The sequence below is a fragment of the Rutidosis leptorrhynchoides genome, chromosome 1, assembly GCF_046630445.1.
Source record: "Rutidosis leptorrhynchoides isolate AG116_Rl617_1_P2 chromosome 1, CSIRO_AGI_Rlap_v1, whole genome shotgun sequence".
Classification (NCBI taxonomy): Eukaryota; Viridiplantae; Streptophyta; class Magnoliopsida; order Asterales; family Asteraceae; genus Rutidosis; species Rutidosis leptorrhynchoides.
This window is the reverse complement of record NC_092333.1, coordinates 264187474-264203336: the sequence shown is the minus strand read 5'-3', so window position 1 is coordinate 264203336 and position 15863 is coordinate 264187474. Positions and strand designations below refer to the sequence as shown.

General features: G+C 33.1%; 1 non-coding gene across 1 annotated transcript; it reads right to left on the bottom strand.

The window, feature by feature from the left end:
• Positions 1 to 9576: 9576 nt before the first annotated feature.
• On the bottom strand, positions 9577 to 9683 carry LOC139887211 (small nucleolar RNA R71). The gene has a single exon (XR_011773050.1). It is a non-coding gene; the product is annotated as a small nucleolar RNA R71 (small nucleolar RNA).
• Between the last annotated feature and the right edge of the window lie 6180 nt (positions 9684 to 15863).

The window sequence follows — 15863 nt, the reverse complement described above, 5'->3', positions numbered from 1 at the left end:
AGGGACAATATTGTAAACTTTATCAAAATTACTTTCCATATTTGGAAGTGGACAATTAATCTGGGACGTCCCAAAAAGGAATACTGGACAATTAATCCGGGACGGAGGGAGTAGTATTTATGGTTTTGGTGAGATTCTGTGCTAACATGTCAAAAAGTGGTTTCGGTTCGTTTCGGTTTGAAGTATGAAGTTTACAAGTTTTATGAGCCAAATATGAGTTTTAAATGACTCCCTTTCACGAGCCAAATAAGCCTAAATCATTCCCTTTCGCAAGTACAACATCGAGGGGTCATTCGAGAAACGAGTTTCCAAGTCACGAAAAGATAGTACGGAGTACTAGTTTTAGACAACTTGCGAACGCAAGTATAGCAAGGGGAACCCACTCGCGATCGCGAGTGGGGGTCGGCCAGGTCACATCTTTAATTTGCAAAGTACGTTTCAGATTTAGGGAGTGACGAATTTTGGCCGATCATGGGCGATTATGAGGCGATTTTAGGGGTTTCAAACCCTATTTTTATCATCTTTAAGAAGGCTAATCCCTAAGATTAAGAGATTGATCATCTAGTTTATTAGTACAATTATATTTCATTTCCTTTTTAGTGATTATAACGATGAATACTCTTGTTTCCCTTTGTTTGTTTGATTATTCAAGCATGTTAGGTTAAACCTTCTTAGTGTTTACTTTGATGTATTAACTTTTTTATTGTGGATTGTTCGAGTTTTATGGATATTATGTTTGATTGATTTATTGTTATTAAGTTTGATTAAAAGCTCCATTGTTATGCATGCTTGCTACTTTAATTCAATCATACAAGTTATTAACTTATTATTGTGAAATAAAAAGTGATAAATAACTTGTACTTCAACGCATTATGTGATCTAGAAGATTGGGAACTTGATTTCAAGTGAGTGAGTTAGGTATCTAATAGGTAATTGAATGGTAGTTTGGCTTCATAATAGTGTAATTACACTGACTGATCTCTGTGATTAGGATTCTAAGTTATTTATTCCAGATCAAATCTTAATAACTTAATCTTATTGATTATTGAATATTGTGTTCAATCAAAGATCCACTATTGTATTTATCATTAACTTTACATCGATTACATAACTTCTTGACTAGTTTACTTGAGTTCATTAGTGATAAACATGTTATTCCCCAACACTTAGATCTAGACATTTACGTGTGAGTGTGAATGGTAATTAATTGGTATGTTGATAACACATGCATGTAGTTGCTTAGAGTGATCGTTGTAATTAAGATTGTACGTGAGTTTAATCTAGATTGAGTTTCAATAGTTTAATAACATATAGTTTGATCATTTAAATGTGATTAACGTGAGTTATTCAAAATTTGAGTGTTTAGATTATAACATATCAGATATTTAATCGGCTAACAATCCACATTAGTTGTGAATCATCCGAGTGAACACTGCTCGTCCATTGATTGTTATATGTTTATTTAATTTACGTATCTTAGTTTAATTAAAACTCCAATCAACTCCCAACCTTTTACTTTAGAACAATTTTTAGTAATTTGAAGTCTGAACAACTGTTCTCTGTGGAACGAACTTGTGCTTACTAGGTTATTTACTACACTGATCAGGAATAGTTGTCTGCATTTATGTGTTAATTTGATTTATTTTATGTCAAGAAAAGTAGGAGTAGAAAACACATATCAATACTGATTATAAAAAACTTTACGGGTTAAGTCTAAAAGTTTTTACCTTTTATCTTGTATCTTTGATCGGAATCTTAGAGGTTTTTTGTTCATCATCTCAATGGTTGGCAGTAATAGATGCGTTTGATCAAACCGAATGTGACTGAATCACAAATACTCCACAATCTGCAACACTTAAGTGAATTTAAGAGATGAAGCAGACTCGGTATGGCAGTTGAGATACCGAATGAGGATGAAATCACCAAAAATTTGATGAATTGATGAAATTAAACCATCAAATAGTTGCCAAATCACCTAACGAACTAAACTGAATCCATTGATCTTAACTTGAACATAGAAACAAGCTTGAATTTATCAAAATGTAGAGTTTTAGTCACGAACTCTAAAAAATAGCTTGAATCTCCATAATTGTTGTTGTAAAGCTGTAATGATTGTCGAAATACTTTCTAATACACTTAATAAACCTTCGCTGATCTTATCACATGAATCTGAACATCAGATAATCAAATTCGATGATACCGAATGTGATTCAATCTAACCGAGTGTGTTCAGATTCTGTAATCTTCAATCTCCGATCGATATAGTGATGTAATATCACTCCCTGGACGCTCTGATATCAGATGATAGGTCAGATCATAGTGAGAATTGAAGATGTGATTGATAGAATGAGACTCGGTATAAAGAAGAGCAGATTCGATATTAGAGAGATTCAGTAAATTTACATTCCACAGCTTCTTAAACTCAGTTACAATGCAATAGCTATCTAATTAGGACTACTAAGGTTCCTTATATAGCCATCTTCTAAGGAACCATCTATTAAGCTTGTTTCACATTAACACTATACACTTTTCGGGGTCCTAACATGTTTCATTTTACTTCTGTGAACAAGAAATCTTCTTGGAATAATCTTTGTTAAGACTTTTGATAATTCTATAAAACTTGAGATTGCTTATGCTAATGCTTCATTTAATGTGCTTCTGAATGATGTTTTAAATTCTAAATTAAATGATGCATTACGTGTTACATGTTTGTGCGATTTAAAGTTTTCTGGTGTTACTAACCATAGAGTACCCAAGCAAATTTGGGTACCTAAACTCTAGGAACATTAACATTTACAAGGTTTCGTACTATTTGAAATAATGAGATTGCGGCGCTAAGGGGTTATGGAGATTTTTTGAAAAATGGAATAATGATCAAACGTGTCTCATATGTTGAAGGACTGGGGTATAGCTTGGTTAGTGTAAGCGAATTCTGCGATGGAGATCTCAAAGTCGTGTTCGAATGTCTTCAATGTTCAGTGCAATCCACTGAAGGACACGATCTCTTAGTTGGTAAACGTAGTGCTTCACTTTACACTATTAACCTAGATGATGCTCCAACAAATGGTAATTTGTGTCTGGCTGCAAAGTCTACAAAAGAAAACTCGTGGTTATGGCATCACCGGATGTCACACCTGAATTACAAGGGAATCAATTGACTAGTTTGTAAAGACTTGGTTGATGGTATTCCTAGTTTTCATTATGAGACGCATCATGTGTGTCCATCATGTGCAATGGGTAAACTTATCCGGACTCATCATCCACTTAAGCAAGTCTCAAGTACTTCAACGTCTTTGCAACTCTTGCATATGGACTTATGTGGACCTATGAGAGTTTCTATGCTCGGTGGCTAGAAACATGTGCTTGTTATAGTTCATGACTATACCCGATATACATGGATCTTTCTTTTGCGGACTAAATTTGAGACACCAGCCATTATCATTGAGTTCATCAAGAAAACTCAATGCTCTTTTAACAAACATGTTAAGAGCAGCAAAACTGATAATGAGACGGAATTTAAGAATGACCTGCTTCATAGTTAGTTAAGAGACCAAGGCATTGAACACACCAGTTCTCTGCTGCAATGACCCCTCAACAGAATGGAGTAATCGAACGACATAACAGTACGTTGTGTGAGGCAGCACGAACGATGCTTGCCTATTCCAAACTACCTCCAAATATGTTATACCCAAATCGCTCAATCATTAAAAAACGATTTTATAAAACTCCTTACGAGTTATTATATGGTAGATGCCCGAACTTTAAATATTTCCGTGTATTTGGTTGTATATGCTATGTTCTTAATGACTTTTACAGCCTTAGAAAGTTTGATGCTCATGGAGATTAGGCCATATTTCTCGGTTACTCGTCGAACAAAGTAGCTTAGTGTCTATCACAAAAGACAGGGAAGATAAAGGAAAGCATCCATGTTCGTTTGATGAGTTATCGGGATGGCTTTTGAACAAGTCAGTTCAAAACCCGATCCAAACCTGGCTTCCACTTCTTCCACATGTAACTCAACTTTCTCGAAGAAGGGTGTTCCTACGGTAACTACAGAGGAACTAGATATCTTTTTGATACTCTCCTTAACGGAACTCAAATGTTCATGCCGTACTGGTGACATCAAATCAATCTATTTCCATTGAGACACAACCTAGTCTCATTGATGAAGATACAACACCAAATGATTCACCTGTTACTTCATCATCCCTCCCAGCTCACGATGTTAATCTTGAACCGACTTAAGATACATCACTTGATTCAACTCCAGATGTTTCTCTGGTTATTGAATCAGAATCAATGGAAGCTGTTGCTTCAGAACAAGAGGATCATGGCTCAACTTCAATAACGGTTGATGTTCCACTGGATACTACTAATCATGAACCTCTTCCACATACCAACCAATGGACTAAGAGTCATCCGATTGATCTTATTATTGGTGATGCTACTGCTCCGGTTACAACTCGAAGGGCTACCAGAAATTTATGTTTGTATACTACCTTTCTAAGTGAGATTGAACTAACTTTGGTTGCTCAAGCTTTACTTGATCAAAACTGGGTAAAATGCAAGAGGAAATAGGTCAATTCGATTGTATGCACGTATGGCGATTAGTTCCAATACCACGGGGTCAACAACCAAAAGGGGTTAAGTGGATTTTCAAAAAAAGGAAAGATTCTGATGAGGTTGTGGTTCGAAACAAGGAACGTCGCCAAAAGATACAGACAACAAGAGGGTATTCACTACGATGAGACATTTCCTTCGGTAGCAAGGACTGAGGCTATTCGTCTTTTTTCTTGTGTATGCTTCTCACAAGAAGTTTACGGTCTTTCAAATGGATATCAAACCTGCTTTTTTCAACGGTAAACTTCAAGAGGAAGGTTATGTTGATCAACCCGAAGGCTTTATCGATCTTAATCATCCAAACCACGTCTACTACTTGGAGAAATCTTTGTACGGTCTAAAGCAAGCTCTGCGTGCATGGTACGAGACCTATACAAAGTAGTTGCTCGAAAATCACTTCTCCGGTGGAACAATTGATACACCGCTCTTCATCAGTAAACATCACGGTCACATCCTTTTAGTTCAAATGTACATTGATGATATTATTTTTGGTTCCACATTCTCGGGACTACGTAAAGAATTTGGTGACCTAATGGTCAAGAAATTTGAAATGAGCATGCTTGATTAGCTCAATTTCTTCTTAGGGTTGCAAGTCAAACAATTAGCAAATGGCATTTTTATTAGTTAAACCAAATACTTCATTTATATGCTAAAACGTTTTAAAATGACTGATTTGAAAACAATGTCAACCCCAATGCGGACTTTGCTCAATGCTGATGAAAATGGGGAACCCTTTGATATTATTCTTTATCGAAGCATGATTGGTTCTTTATGTGTCAAACGTGTGTGCAGTAGTGCGTAATTTGCATTTCAACTTTTAAATTTATAAAACCTTTATTTTACTTTTAACACGGTAACGAGCAACAAGACCCGATCAAATGTAGTATTTTAGGTTATCGTCCCAAGAGAGCGTGGAAGCGTTTTAAGTTGGTTTATTGATAATGCTAAAAACGAACATATATTTCGTAGCATTATCCTTCAAGAAAGACAAGCTTTTGGTTGCAATTGTTCTATTTACAAGTGATATTCGTTTAAATAATAAAAGGTGAAGACAAAAGACAGATTCGACGAATTGAAGACGCAAATGACCAAAAAGCTAAAAAGTACAAAGTACAATCCAAGTGGTTCAAATTATTGATGAGAAACGTCTAAAAATTACAAGAGTACAAGCCGTGAAACACAAAGTACAAGATATTAAATCGTACGAAAAGGCGTTCGAAAATCCGAAACCAGGACCAGAGTCAACTCTCAACGCGCGACGCAATGGACCAAAAATTACAAGTCAACTATGCACAAGAATATAATATAATATATAATTAATTAAATATATTATTATATATTATAATTATACGCAGCCCACGTTTTGGATTTAATCTATGAGCTGGATTCCAGACCTCCGGACTCGCGGAGCTTTGATGAAGAAAACCTCCGCACTCGCCGAGCTCAATAGTGAAACATGGACCTATAAAAGGCCGTGCATTCTGATCGATTCATTACCTCTTTTTCTATCTGTCTATCTACGATATATTTATATTTATATTTTATAATTTTAATTTTAATTTAAGTTTAATAATAATAAGGTTATAGTGGCGAATGTTTTAAGTTTGTAAGTCGAAATTCTGTCCGTGTAACGCTACGCTATTAATACTCATTGTAAGTTATGTTCAACCTTTTTAAATTAATGTCTCGTAGCTAAATTATTATTATGCTTATTTAAGCCGAAGTAATCGTAATGTTGGGCTAAATATTAAGATTGGGTTATTGGGCTTTGTACCATAATTGGGGTTTGGACAAAAGAACGACACTTGTGGAAATTGGACTATGGGCTATTAATGGGCTTTATATTTGTTTAACTGAATGATAGTTCGTTAATTTAATATAGAGATTTACAATTTGACATATCTATAAATAACCATATACACTCGATCGGACACGATGGGCGGGATATTTATAAATACTAATAATCGTTCATTTAACCGGACACGGGAATGGATTAATAGTCAATGGACTCATTAAAACAGGGGTGAATTATGTACAAGGACACTTGGCGTAATTATTAATAAAGTATTAAAACCTTGGGTTACACGCAGTCGATATCCTGGTGTAATTATTAAACAAAGTATTAAGACCTTGTTACAGTTTAAGTCCCTAATTAGTTGGAATATTTGACTTCGGGTAGAAGGATAATTTGACGAGGACACTCGCACTTTATATTTATGATTGATGGACTGTTATGGACAAAAACCAGATGGACATATCAAATAATTCAGGACAAAGGACAATTAACCCATGGTAATAAACTAAAATCAACATGTCGAACATCATGATTACGGAAGTTTAAATAAGCATAATTCCTTTATTTCATATTTCATCGCAATTTTATTTACTGTCATTTTATTTATCACACTTTTTAATTATCGTACTTTTTAATTATCGCAATTTTATTTACCGTCATTTTATTTATCGTACTTTAATTTATCGCACTTTAATTATCGTTATTTACTTTACGCTTTAAATTAAGTTATATTTATTTTTAATATTTTACATTAGGTTTTAATTGCGACTTAAGACATAAAATCGACAAACCGGTCATTAAACGGTAAAAACCCCTTTTATAATAATAATACTACTTATATATATATATATATATATATATATATATATATATATATATATATATATATATATATATATATATATATATATATTTATATTTTTTACAATTATAGGTTAAAATAATTATAACGTTAAACTTGTTACTGTATCCCTGTGGAACGAACCGGACTTACTAAAAACTACACTACTGTACGATTAGGTACACTACCTATAAGTGTTGTAGCAAGGTTTAGGTATATCCACTTTATAAATAAATAAATAACTTGTGTAAAATTGTATCGTATTTAATAGTATTTCGTAGTAAATATATAACTATTTCGTACCCCTCTACTTTAACATCAAGTATTTTTGGCGCCGCTGCCGGGGAACACTAAAACGCCGAAGCGAAACGCCATATATATAAAAAAAAGATTTTTATTAAGTTTTAATCTATTTTTGTAAAAATATAAGTTTTAAATATTAAAAAACAAAAGTATAAAAACATAAAAAAAAAAGAAAATCTATATCTATATTTTTAAGTTTATTAAAAAGTTTATTTATTATGAAAAGTTATAAAAAAAAACTAATAAGTAATTTTTAATATAAGTTTTATTTAAATTACATTATATATAAAAAAAATAAAAAAAAATATATTAAAATCTGAACCTGCGTAATTTGGGCCTGTAGCTCACTTGAATCTGCATCCTCCGCACTCGCGGTACTTTTGGACAGCTAGTATCCGCACTCGCGGAGCTGTCTGACAGCTGCAACCTCAGACTACATTAATTACGTTTTAGGGTTTTAATTTAATTATTATTATTATTAATTAACCTAATTAGGGTTTATGTTTAATATTAATTAGTTTTAGTTTAATTAAATTTGTATTTTTAAGTATTAATTAGTTTAATTACTTATAAAATTAATACTTTTATAAAATAATAATATAAAAATAATATTTTTATAAAAATAAGTAATTTTATTATTTTTTATATCTTTTTATAAATTATATATTTTAATCATTTATTTGTATATTTTTCGTTCGTAATTAGTTTTAAGTGTAGTATTTTGCCGTAATTTATTTTTATTTCTAGATTTTTAGGATTTTCCGTAAAATCCCTTAAGTGCTTTTTCTTTAGACTAAGATTTAGGTGTTTTAGAATTTTACGACGTCGCTTATCGCCTTAATATTTTATAGATTTTAGTGACTTTTAAGTTATTGCCGTTTTGAATATAGAATTCCTTTTAAGCTTTAATACCTTTAGACGTAAGTTTTAATTTTTAGTATTTAGTACCTTTTAAGTTTCGACGCGCTACTATCTTATTATTATATTTCGATCTTTGTTTTTCAACGCTTATTTTTCGACCTTTTATTTTCCGACGCACTCTTTTTCCTTCTTATTTCTCGACGCTCTAGTTTTTAGGACATAGAATTTTCTATTTCTTCTCTAAAATTTCTTTAAACTTCGACGAAAAATCATTTTAAGTGGTTAAATTGATAGACATCCAAAATTTTCTGGTTCGTAGTAATAGTTGGATTTGTTAGTGGCGAGTTGTGGGCTTTCGATTTATAGGGTCCTGGCTACCTGCTGCATCTATTGGCTATTTGAAACGTGGGCACAATCAGAAAAGTCTATTAATTTGATAACTTATATAATTTTTATCTTTTATAACTAATAGGATATTCAGTGAATGCACTGAGCAAAACGTTCACCACCTTTCATACGTTCACCACCTGTAACTCGATCAAGACATCTAGCCAATATTGTCGCCGTTGATTTTTCTTTAGAATCATGATCAAGTCGAACAAGTACTCCAATTCATATTTCCGATAATCCATTTTTTGAACCCAACTTCACAAGTAAGAACCCGGAGGATATTCAAGGACAATTCCAAGATCCAGAACCACTAATCATTCCTCCTGAACCACAAACCGTTAAATCAGAATCCTCTAGTGATTCAGATTCAACAAATTCAATCATGAAAAATCAGGAACCTCTAAGTATGGAAGTCCGAATGAGAGCCACACGCACGGGCCAAGGACACGCCATTATTAAACCAGACATTAATGCACCAGATTATGAAATCAAAGGACAAATCCTACACATGGCTACTAATCAATGCCAATATAGTGGTACGCCAAAAGAAGATCCAAACGAACATCTTCGAACCTTTAATAGGATTTGTACTCTATTTAAAATTCGAGAAGTGGAGGATGAACAGATCTATCTCATGTTATTTCCCTGGACTTTAAAGGGAGAAGCCAAAGATTGGTTAGAATCGTTACCTGAAGGGGCGATTGACATATGGGATGTCTTAGTTGAAAATTTTCTTAAACAATTCTTTCCGGCATCTAAAGCCGTGAGACTTCAAGGAGAAATTGTTACGTTCACGCAAAAGTCAAATGAAACTCTATATGAGGCGTGGACAAGATTCAGAAAATTGTTGAGAGGATGTCCTCAACATGGTTTAGACATTTATCAAATAGTACAAATATTCTACCAAGGATGCGACATTACTACACGAAAAGACATCGACATAGCAGCTGGTGGTTCCATTATGAAGAAAACTGCAACCGAAGCTCACAAAATTATTGATAACATAGCCTCCCACTCGCATGAGTGGCACCAGGAAAAAGATATCTTTCGATCATCTAAAGCTGCTAGAGCCGATTCTAGCCAGGACTTTGATTCCGTTTTCGCAAAAATAGATGCTTTCGAGAGACGAATGGAAAAGATGACTAAAGATATTCACGCAATACAAATCAGTTGTGAGCAATGCGGTGAAACACACTTAACGAAAGATTGTCACATTGAACAAACGATGGAACAACGAGAGAATATTTCCTACATGAACCAAAGGCCGGGAAATAATTATCAAAATAATTATCAATCGCCAAGGCCAAACTTCAAATGAAATCAAAGCATTCTTTACAATCCAAATGGACCCAACAATAACTCGTACAACCAACAAGGTCTAAATAACCAACCAACTCAAAACAACACTTTCAATCAATAAAGACCTAGCTTGTATAAACCACCAAAGCAAACCTAAGAGAAAAAGCCATATTTGGAAGAAATGATGGCAAAGCTAATGGAATCTCAAACATAATTTATTACATCTTAAACCCAAACAAATGAGTGGTTTGATCAGTCATTAAGAACTCAACAAGCTTCCATTTTGAATCTAGAAAAACACGTAGGTACTCTTGCTAGCATGATGAGTGAGAGGGAACAAGGAAAGCTACCGAGTAATACTGAAGTAAATCCTCGGAATGAGAATGTTAATATGGTGTCAACAAATTCTGAAAAACCAGCACTAGAAGATGGCAAGGTTTTAGATGTAAGTAACAATGAAGAAGTTACAACACCACCACCACCCGAGTATGTAAAGCCAGTGGTGGCACCATACAGACCACCCATCCCGTTTCCAAGAAAAGGAGTTGAGTATGAGCAAGTGATAGGTAATAAAGTTTGTGATACCTCTGGAAAGAAGAAGAAGAATAAGAAAGTGCAAGAAACAAAAACCGTAAAAGTAAACCCGGTGAAGACAGTTCCACCAAAACTTCCACCAAGGTTGGGTGATCCGGGTGAATTTATTATTCCTTGTCTACTTAGTGATTGTGTCATGTATGATGCACTAGCAGATTTAGGTGCGAGTGTGAGTGTTATGCCTCTTTCATTATATAAGAGATTAGGAGTAGGTGAGTTAAGTCCAACGGAGATGAGTGTTCAAATCTTTGATCAAACCATTAGGCACCCAATTGGAATTGCTGACAACCTACCCGTTCAAGTGGGCAATTTAACCTTTCTAGTCGAATTTATTGTCATTGACATAGAAGAGGACTCAAACATTCCTCTAATTTTAGGTCGACCATTCTTAGCGTCCACCGGGGCATTATTTGATGTAAGAGAGGGTAGAATGATACTTAGTAATGATAAAAAATCGATCACCTTTGTGAGTCGAAAGGCTAAATCTCCACCAACCAAAACCGTTGAACCAACAAAAACGATTGGTAAGAAGCATATTGTTTTACCAACTCCAACGGTAGTGCTTAACAATAATAAAACACCTAAGTGTGGGGAAGATGAAGTAACACCTAATGATGACCTGATAACAAAGAACCCCGTTATTGATACGAAATTAAATGATCCCGTTATTAACAGTTCAATGAAGAAACTTATTAAACGGATTCGCGATGCTAGAACCAATGGGAACTTTAAGTTATGTAACCGGTTAGTATCCAATCTATCGCCTAAAGAAAAGGCGAAACTAGTTGAATTTGTGGATATTACACAGAAATCTGACCAATGGCTTAAAGCAAAAGTCACAGATATGCAAGTTGATTATGGTCCAAGAGAAATTGACAATGAAGTTAATCACAATTTCAAAATCACAGCTACCTAAGTGTGGGGAGATTCAAATGTTCTAAGAAATAATGCTGTCTAGAGTTAATCGTTCTGTTCTCGTGTAGTTCCGAGAATGGAATCCGATTGGTCTTTTCCACTAGCAGACACTAAAGAACTAGTTTTCTTCCCCCATTCTGAATTTTTTGTTTTACAGGTTTTGTATGAAATTAATACACTTTTTAAATTTAAGTTTTTGTGCGAATTTAAAAACAAAATTTACTTTATTTCATTAAGTTTAAAAAATGATTTCTAAAATTCATCATAAGTTGAAGACTAGGTCATGGAACCGAAATTGCTTTACCCGAAGGCGGGGCAAAAAATTTTGTTATCATTATTTTTCATTTTATTGATCTAAAGTATACCAAAAAAATAAAAAAAAACCAAAAATCTTTGCTTTTAAAACAATCACTTTAAAAACGACAAATTTTAAATTTTGTCGAGGGACGGACTAGGTAAACATACCGAAACTACATAAAGTAAAAGGAAAGAAAATTTTAAAAAAATTATTCATTTAAATTGTTTTAATAAATAAAGGTTTTATAATATATATATATATATATATATATATATATATATATATATATATATATATATATATATATATATATATATATATATATATATATATATATATATATATATATATGTTTGTAGTTTATCTTATGTACAAAACAGGGTAAAACAACGCATTTTCAAAGACTGACATTAAAGTTCAGCAAAAGCTACTAATATTAACGACAAGACGTAAAATATCAAATGTGATATAAAAAAATATATTTGCAAACTCGGTATTTTTAATCATTTTTCTACACTAATCACCCTCATGAATTTAAATTTTTACTGATTTCTTGCAAATGAGGGCATTGCATGATCTCAAGTGTTGGGAAGGGTTATAAATTCTCTCGGGTTTACACTTAGTTTAATTGCTAAATTTTGTGAAAATTTGAAATTTTTTTAACTAAATGAATTCAAAATCATGTTTATACATATTTATGAACGATAAAACTAGGTTATAATACCGAAATTATTGTTACCTCAGAGAGAACATAAATGGAGAAACAACCCAAAACGCTTTAATTCATTTAAAATGGAATAAAGGAGAATAAAAAGGCAAAGAAAAGAATAAATAAAAGCTAAGTGTGGGAAGAATTTACCAAGTTCTTCAAAGCATATATCACATATTTGTACAATATTATTGCAGGTACTTTTGTTTTGGACGATAATAATCAGTTTTACCTGATTTACTATAATATATTTGAAAGAAAGATGGATCTACACGATGAATCAATTCCATCATTAAAAGGAAGTAAAGTCTTCTGAAAAAGACACGCGCTTCTTGATTTAGGTCAGGAAGTTGTCGTCCAGACCAGCTGTAGGTTGACGAAAAATCTAGAAAAATTTTCTCGAAAATCAGCTGGAAATCCATGGACCGTGGTATCAAACAGGGTCGCCATGTGGTCAGACTTATCCTAACCATGAGAGGATCTGTCTCATAAAATGGGGAGGGCGCCGTGCAAATTAGCTTGATAAGACTAATGAATCAGACCCCCAGAAAGGATAATCTCCTTAATCAGCATTTAAGCCTGATATTACTCAATCCTTGAGATTAACTTTAAAGATTGAGAATTACAAACTCATGGAATTCAATGATATCTAAACTCGAGCTTGAACGAGAAAATATTTTGATCAATTTACAATCCGATTTGTTTTCTGAAAGCCCATTTTTAATGCATTCATTACCATTGAACGTAAAATCCTAAGAATTCACCGGAATTCATTAGGTCACCTGAACCAAATCGGGTGTCAACCGTAAGAACGGTGGTTACATAGCATGGTCGACGACAGGACCTTGTGCCAGACTGAAAAACTATAGGGTGATCTTTACTATTGCTCCTACAAAGGATTGTAATTGCATCCGACACGATATAGACCATAATCAAAAGCATGTCACGAGACATTGCCTTAACAGTTGCTTGTTCGATGTTTTCCTTTACAATCGGACGATAGTTTACCGAAAGGTAATATACGGAGCAAGTATGCTGGACGTGTTACTTTCCTAATACAAGGTTAGCAAGTGGGTGACACAAAACCATAAGTTTTGAGCTAAAATTTCCAAATCTAAAACCCACAAAACCCACAAAAACATTTTGAAAACACCAGTGAAGGGATATTCCGGAAAACTTATCTAGGGTAAAAGCTAGATTGAATTTTCAAAAGATCAAATGTTTTCATAAAGATCTAATTTCCTAGAGGATCTAAATTTTTATAGTCATGTGGGACTGCAAACCACATCGTTACTACCATTGTTCATACTGCCGTATTAAAATCACTGATGTACAAAGTGTGAAGAATAAAGAAGTGATTCTAGTAAAATTTTATTCAAGATCTATATTGCTTGAGGACAAGCTACGCTCAAGTGTGGGAATATTTGATAATGCTAAAAACGAACATATATTTCATAGCATTATCCTTCAAGAAAGACAAGCTTTTGGTTGCAATTGTTCTATTTATAAGTGATATTCGTTTAAATAATAAAAGGTGAAGACAAAAGACAGATTCGACGAATTGAAAACGCAAATGACCAAAAAGCTAAAAAGTACAAAGTACAATCCAAGTGGTTCAAATTATTGATGAGAAACGTCTAAAAATTACAAGAGTACAAGCCGTGAAACACAAAGTACAAGATATTAAATCGTACGGAAAGGCGTTCGAAAATCCGGAACCTGGACCAGACTCAACTCTCAACGCGCGACGCAATGGACCAAAAATTACAAGTCAACTATGCACAAGAATATAATATAATATATAATTAATTAAATATATTATTATATATTATAATTATACGCAGCCCACGTTTTGGATTTAATCTATGAGCTGGATTCCAGACCTCCGCACTCGCAGAGCTTTGATGAAGAAAACCTCCGCACTCGCGGAGCTCAATAGTAAAACGTGGGCCTATAAAAGGCCGCACATTCTGATCGATTCATTACCTCTTTTTCTATCTGTCTATCTACGATATATTTATATTTATATTTTATAATTTTAATTTTAATTTAAGTTTAATAATAATAAGGTTATAGTGGGGAATGTTTTAAGTTTGTAAGTCAAAATTCTGTCCGTGTAACGCTACGCTATTAATACTCATTGTAAGTTATGTTCAACCTTTTTAAATTAATGTCTCGTAGCTAAATTATTATTATGCTTATTTAAGACGAAGTAATCGTAATGTTGGGCTAAATATTAAGATTGGGTTATTGGGCTTTGTACCATAATTGGGGTTTGGACAAAAGAACGACACTTGTGGAAATTGGACTATGGGCTATTAATGGGCTTTATATTTTTTTAAATGAATGATAGTTCGTTAATTTAATATAGAGATTTACAATTTGACATATCTATAAATAACCATATACACTCGATCGGACACGATGGGCGGGATATTTATAAATCCTAATAATCGTTCATTTAACCGGACACGGGAAGGGATTAATAGTCAATGGACTCATTAAAACATGGGTGAATTATGTACAAGGACACTTGGCGTAATTGTTAACAAAGTATTAAAACCTTGGGTTACACGCAGTCAATATCCTGGTGTAATTATTAAACAAAGTATTAAGACCTTGTTACAGTTTAAGTCCCCAATTAGTTGGAATATTTGACTTCAGGTAGAAGGATAATTTGACGAGGACACTCGCACTTTATATTTATGACTGATGGACTGTTATGGACAAAACCAGATGGACATATCTAATAATCCAAGACAAATGACAATTAACCCATGGTAATAAACTAAAATCAACACGTCGAACATCATGATTACGGAAGTTTAAATAAGCATAATTCCTTTATTTCATATTTCATCGCAATTTTACTGTCATTTTATTTATCGCACTTTTTAATTATCGTACTTTTTAATTATCGCAATTTTATTTACCGTCATTTTATTTATCGTACTTTAATTTATCACACTTTAATTATCGTTATTTACTTTACGCTTTAAATTAAGTTATATTTATTTTTAATATTTTACATTAGGTTTTAATTGCGACTTAAGACATAAAATCGACAAACCGGTCATTAAACGGTAAAAACTCCCTTTTAGAATAATAATACTACTTATTTATATATATATATATATATATAGATATTTATATTTTTACAATTATAGGTTAAAATAATTATAGCGTTAAACTTGTTTACTGTATCCCTGTGGAACGTACCGGACTTACTAAAAACTAC